Raw genomic sequence first — 7,028 nt, forward strand, 5'->3', positions numbered from 1 at the left:
CGGTCTTATAATTGTGACTGGGGAACGTTACCTCTGGGCCATCAGGACACTACAAGGGGTGGACTGTTATATTTCACACAAAGCCTGTTCAACGACTTGGCGCCGTGAAATATAACAGAGTCTAAGTCTGCATTTAGTGTCCTGGTGTAAGAGTGCAGGTTGCTACAACTTACTGCTGGACCACTGAGGCCACCAATTGTAAGAATGCGCAACACAAGCTGTCACCCTGTGAAAAGGTAGCTTGACACTCTTACAACTTAAGTTGATACTCTGACCTGGTAGCGTGACGTGAGAGGAAGGCCCATGGGTTCATGTAAATATAGTATCGAGTATAAGGGAAAGAACAACTGTGAATACTATAGGTGAATCTTAGACCCACATACAAATACACTGTTTATTGAGACCTTACAAAATGGTTACAGAAAAAGATGCACATGCACCCATAATAGGAAGTCCTGGTACCCGGCCCTCAGGCTCAATTTACGTGCACCACTACTGCAGGTGTACTGCCCACACCAAAACGCACATAAGCTCTTACAGCACCTTAGCACCAATAAACCTGTGGCACCTGCCAGTGGTCTGGCACTCAATACCCCCAGGGGCAATACTCCAGCGGCCGCCAAAGAGTCTCATTACCAAGTGACACTTTCCAACACTCCGATAATTCCGGACTAACACCACCCACACCAAATAGCCTTACAGAGCATGTACTGTACTCATCCACCAATGATGGGGCTGGCAGTGGTTGTGGAAGCGACGATCCGGGTTTACACCACAGGCATGGCGTCAGGGGGAATACTGGCCAGCCCCTACTGGGCCCCACATAGGTGGTATTAGGCTTCTGACGATTCCCTTTCGGGATTCACGGGGATACCAGACTCTACTGGACCTCAGAACATCTCCCAGACTGGTGGTGCACGTCATCACACTTCTAAACACGTCCTAGGCTGCGATAGGGACGCAGGGAGGGAGCATGGAACTGACTGACGGTTCATAACGAACCTCCACGTTTTCAAAGGGACGTGAAGCGCTAAAATACTTCACTCAAGCACATTAGCTACGTTGCTTTAACACTTGCACAAACAAACTATAGTTAGGTCAAATCACTTAAAAATGGCGAATTACAACACGGAGAGGTTGGGTGACCTACCTGTGGGTGGAGGAGCATGGCGCTGACTGGTTTTCAAAAGCAACCGCTGCCTTCCACCCCCTAAAGTCACAGATTCCACCTACTCCAACCATTTCACTGAATTATGTTACTGTAACACTCTGACGTTTTGAAACTGAGACTACGAACTCAGTTCCCTATTATGTACTAACGGTGCAGGCTGAGCTATCAAAAGCAAGAATTAAATTGATGGCAAAAGGTCCCAACACGCAACGCACTTACTGCAGCCTGCGGAACCGATTTTAAAGTTTCCTTTCCAGGAATATCAACTCTTTCCTCAGTTAACCTCCCTACCACAATTTCACTTACTGATTATCAGAGTCTCTGCCAATCATAGGTGGCGTTTACAGGGTTCTGTTGCTTAAGAAAGAATTTACAACTACCAGTCAACAAGAGCATACGACATCTCGATGACTATCAAAGAAACAGGAGAGACGGAGGACATTCACACTGGGAGACTCAGAAGGTTTTGGCCAGGTGTGTAAGCGTAATATGGATCATTAGTTAAACAGGTTAGCCGTCATTACAATCCTTGACACTGGTGGACCAGAGTAGATTCCCGGTCACAATTATAAGACTGTGGGTTCGAATCCTGGCTGGGTGAGGTGTTGGGGCATATATGTAGAAGTCTGCGTGCATTATTGGGCTAATGAGATATATATATATATATATATATATATATATATATATATATATATATATATATATATAGTAGTTAATTACTATCCCAAAGTTGTAACTTTCACAGCACTTTTACACTGACTGGATGGAACTTACCAATCAAAATTAAACAAAGCAAAATATAGCAAGATACCAACGTTCTATAAGCTCATCTTTAGGTCTCTCATTAAATTTATTTTGTAACACCGGTGTTAGTATTAATGAAGTACACCTCGTTGTCAATTAGGACGGAAGGCTTCTCCCAACACACTTTAAGAGAGAGAAAATTTATCGGTGCCTATTTTATCCACAAGGATTTAATTTGAAAAATTGCTTGCAGTACCTCAATTGGAATGGAAACGGCAAGGGAGAAGCAATAGCCCTTTACTACAGTCAAAGTTATTGCAGCATGTACTTTTTAAAATAAGCATGGTGGTTATTTCCAAAACTTATGCACTGTAAAACAAATGTTAATTAAGAACTTTAACAATGCAGGCGGCTGCATTTTGCACAAAGTTCCTTGCAAAGGGTGTAATAATGTTCTACTTAGGCCAGACGGGTAAAGATCTTATAACTAGACTTAAACAGCATAAATATGAGTGTTAGGACGGGCCAGGAATCCAATGCTCATATTCATTCATGAGGAGATAATAAGCATTACATTGACTAGGATAATGCTTCCTCAATATTATCTTGTAATTCAATTGTCAGTAAGAACATTATAGAATCCAGTCTCATTAAACATACCGAATCTGTCAACATGAATTTGAGTAATGGTATGTACAAACTGGATAATTTTGTAGTTTAGAAGATTTGTAACCAGGTGAGAAGATTAGTAAGGGTCACTGCCTTATGACCGGAACACTGTGGACCTACTGTCCTATAGGGACTTGATTTCATTCTCTTTTACTGTATATATTAGCCTTGTCAAGTATTTCCTCTTAGTCTGTACTCACCCCTGAAGATGTGAATTACACAGCTTGGGAACTTCGTGTTTTCTTGTTTTCCTTGTGATTTGTCGCCTTATGTATATATATATATATGCTTGCCATATGCTGCTGTATGCTGCCATATATGCCTTGCTTATATGCCTCCTTTCCTTCTCCTGCCTCACTCACCCTTACTTATATACTTACTTACTTATATATATATATATATATACATATACATACAAGAAGAAACGCCGCCCTCTGGGCGGCTCTTTCGCTAGGCCACGGTAGGACGCCACCCTCCGGGAGGCTCCACATTGTCTCACTGTAGTGCATTAGGGTAGACCACATTTTTGGTTTTGCCATTAGCAGCAAGTATGTACAGATTTTTGCCAGTTCCCACTATGGAGCATCCAACATTGAACTGTCCATTAGAGAAGCAAGGAAACACCAGGTTTAGGCCAACCATCTTTAGGTACTGTCCCTGGCTTTTGTAGATGGTCATTTCAAACCTCATTTTAACTGGGAACTGAAGTCGCTTGAACTCAAATGGCAGGTCAGTGGTGATGAGAAGTATCCTTGGTATAAACACGTCCTCTCCTTTTGCTTTTCCTGTCAGTATTGTAGCTTCCAGTACATGTGGCATCATGTTCTTCACCACCAGTCTTGTGCCATTGCAGAGCCTTGGTGTTTCAAGATTTCTTAAGAGCATTATAGGAGTTCCAATCTTGAGAGTGAGTTGGTGAGGAGGCATTCCAGCGGACTCCAAAGAATTAAGGAATTCTGCAGGGTACTGGACTACTTGGTCCTGGTCGATTACTGTATCAACAGACTTGAATGAAGTCTCACTGCCTGGAAGCTGTCTGAGTAGAGTCGTGTTGATTTCAGCCACCGTTTCATTCTTTGGTGCCAGAATTGCACGTTCACGCAGCCACTTGTGATCCTTGTAGTGGTGGATAATGTTTGGGTAGACCATGTTAGTGAGCTCAGTTGAGGACTTTACAACATTTCCACATCCTTGAGGATTGGTTATTTGTCCTTCTGAATCAACAGGGAAAGTTCTATTCCCAATCTGTAATAGAAGGTTTGCAAACCGTCCAGCATCCTGATCTCCTTGTAGATGTACTTTCATGTTTGTGGATAGGGTGAGTGTCTGAACACTTCTCCAAAGGTATGATGCCTTGGGGCTTGCATTCAGTTCATCAGCTGGAGTACTTCGAGGAATGACAGGTAGGATCTGGCGAAAGTCTCCGGCAATGACCATTATAATGCCACCCATGAGCTGGTCATTTTCTAGTTTGTCTTGCAAGGTCCTGTCCAATGCTTCAAATGCTAACTTGTGAGACATAGTAAATTCATCCCAGACTATGAGGCTGCATTTTTCTAAGAGTTTTGCCTTTACCGATCCTATTTTGATGTTGCACACTGGCTTCTCATTGTGAGCGAGGTTGAGAGTTGAGTGTGCAGTACGTCCTCCTTCTAGTAATGTTGCGGCAATGCCTGAGGATGCCACAGCAAGAGCAATTTTCCCCTGATGACGTACTTTGGCCAACAGAAGGTTGATCAGGAATGTTTTTCCTGCCCGCCAGGTGCATCAAGAATGATCGTACCTCTCTGCTCCGCTTGTATCGCTTGCAAGATCTGTTCATAAGCATTTGCTTGATCAGGCACCAGGTGAGGCTCATTTTCTTCAACAAAATTCACCACTTCAACTGAGTAGTCTGTCTCTCTTAGCAACTCCCTGTTTGCAGCTACTGGTTCTTCTCGGTTTGGGGAAGGCAATCCAAAATCAGTCAGGTTTTTTCCGCATAGCTCCATCACTTTGTCTTCCAGCATGATCAGAGCCCTGTTGAACATGTCATCGATGAACTCAATCTCTTGACCAGGATGTTCTCTTCTTGCTTGATGAAGCAGATCCTCTGAAAGACTTTCTTGGTGGTTTTCCCAGAACTGGCTTGGGTTGGTAAGTCCACATGTAGCAATCATGATGGTAAACAGGTTCCTCATTCTCATTGGCGACTTAGTAGCTGCTGCTTCTTCTAATGTGTCATTCCAGTAACCATCATCTTCCAGTAGGCCAAGGAGATTGCACGCTTCCTCATAGGTTCTGCAGACTTGTCCATTCACTGTCTTGAGTGCTGCATATGATGTTGGGGCACGGATGTGGTACAAAAGTAGTCTCAAACAGTAGTATTCAAAGCTGTTGGGGTGAACCGTGTAGACACGCCCCAAAGCATTACCTGACTTTATCCCTGGATATCCTTCAACATCGGATCCTTGAGCTCTTCTCTGGAACTTTTTCATAGAAGCCTGCCATATGTAGAACTTGGGTACGTCAACATACAGGAATATTTGAGCAAACTCATCTTCCTGTGAAAGCTTGAAGAATGCAGTGAGGGTCGTATCAACAAGATTTGCCATTTGATTTTGGAGGGACTCTTCTCTGAAGTACTGTATACCCTTTGTCCATTTTCCATGTGAACAGCCAGATGAACTACTGTTGGACATCATTCGTGTATGGGAAAACTAAAAATTCTCCATAGGGCTTCATTGCTGCAGATATAACGGCCCTGCTGAAACTGTGTCACCTTGTAGTGGAAATTTCCCCTACAACTACAACTACCGTTTGTCGCTGACTAGCCGACCCCTTTTCGAATTCCCCAGCCAACGCCTCGTGGTCTAAGGTCGGCTACTAGCTCCGCTTAACAAAGCAGAGGTCAACTATCAAGCCACGCCTACCTCCGCTATATAAGACCTCACCTCGCCGTGACCTGCCCTGACTGCTGGACCCGGAGCTGCGAAGACCTGCCTCTTTTGCTGCATGTTTGAGCAGTCTGCAACTTTGTTGTGATAAGACACTCAATCCTAGTGATTGTACTTACTCAACATAGTGACGGTGTAATTACCATCACAGATTGTACGGGAAATTCCAACTTTTGGAAAAAACAAATATTTGGGCTCCCCAAATTTTGACTACTACCCGTGCGTCTACGTCCTGGATTGGCCAATCAGTGGTGCCCCACGGTGGCGTGATACATGCACGTTTACTGCGGTACTCTGATTGGCTAACCGAACGTGGCGTGGTAGGTAGGCTGTTTCTACTCTCTAAGTCCTCTTCTTTCCTTTTTTCATCCCCCTCATGCACTCCGTTCTTTGAACGGGAGGCGGGACTTAGCGATACGGTCGATCCAGCAAGGGAACCTGTGATAGTGCAGGGCACCCCTTGTCCGGGGGTCACCGGTAGGTGGCAACTTTCTTAGATATAACTATAGTCACAGGTAACCTGGGTGCAGAACCCTACGAGCCCGACGCCCGTCCAAGAGGGGGGGGCGGGGTCACTGCTCCCAGGCAGGAGCCCTGTGTTATAGGTAGGATTAGATGTAATCAAGAAGATGACAACTAGCATTAGAATAAAACATAGAGATAAGGGACACTCTATTGGAAGGGAAAAGTGGCAGAAATCACTTACAACAAACTGCAAGTCCCACTAACAAGAATATTCAGCACCAATGAAGGTTTTAAAGTAATCTGTAAAGATGACTTTGATTCAGATAAAATCCTTTCAAAAGAAGCAAGAGATATATTTTACAATGAAGGCCTTATTGTTGTCATGCCACCAGAACAAAAAGCAAAAAGATCAGTTTTTGTTCGTCAAGTCGACCAAGAGATCGGGAGGAAGACATCGGAAGACCTGAAAGATGAACTGGAACGCCAAAATAGGTGGATGAAGATTGAAGAAGTCATTAAGATAAAGGACTATACTCATGTTTTTAAGATTACTTTTGAAGAAGTGTCAATGGCTGAGAAAGTTTTACAACAGGGCTTTCTAATATTCAACATGTCAGTCACACCACATCAAATAAAGAAGGAGACATTCATCAGTCTGCAAACTTGCTTCTCCTGCTACAAATATGAAGAACACACAACGAGAGACTGTCCGGAAAAAGAAAAAAAGTACTGCTCAGATTGTGCAGGCGACGACCATACCTACACTGAATGTAAGAATACACATGTTGTCTGTCTCAACTGTAAGAGAAACGGGAATGTATACATAGGACATAGGACGTTAGCAATGGCATGCCCAATAAAAAAACACATGATAAAGTACAAGGAACAAGAAACAAGGAAAAAGGAACAAGACAAGAAGGATACGACATACGTCGAAATAGCAAAGAGAGCGGTCCAAGAGGCTCATAGACCAGAATCCACCATATTAAACCTAAGTGAGCCAATACATGATAAGGTAATGATTAGTATGATCCATGCACATT

The sequence above is a fragment of the Homarus americanus genome, unplaced genomic scaffold (assembly GCF_018991925.1).
Source record: "Homarus americanus isolate GMGI-L3 unplaced genomic scaffold, GMGI_Hamer_2.0 scaffold32264, whole genome shotgun sequence".
Taxonomy (NCBI): Eukaryota; Metazoa; Arthropoda; class Malacostraca; order Decapoda; family Nephropidae; genus Homarus; species Homarus americanus.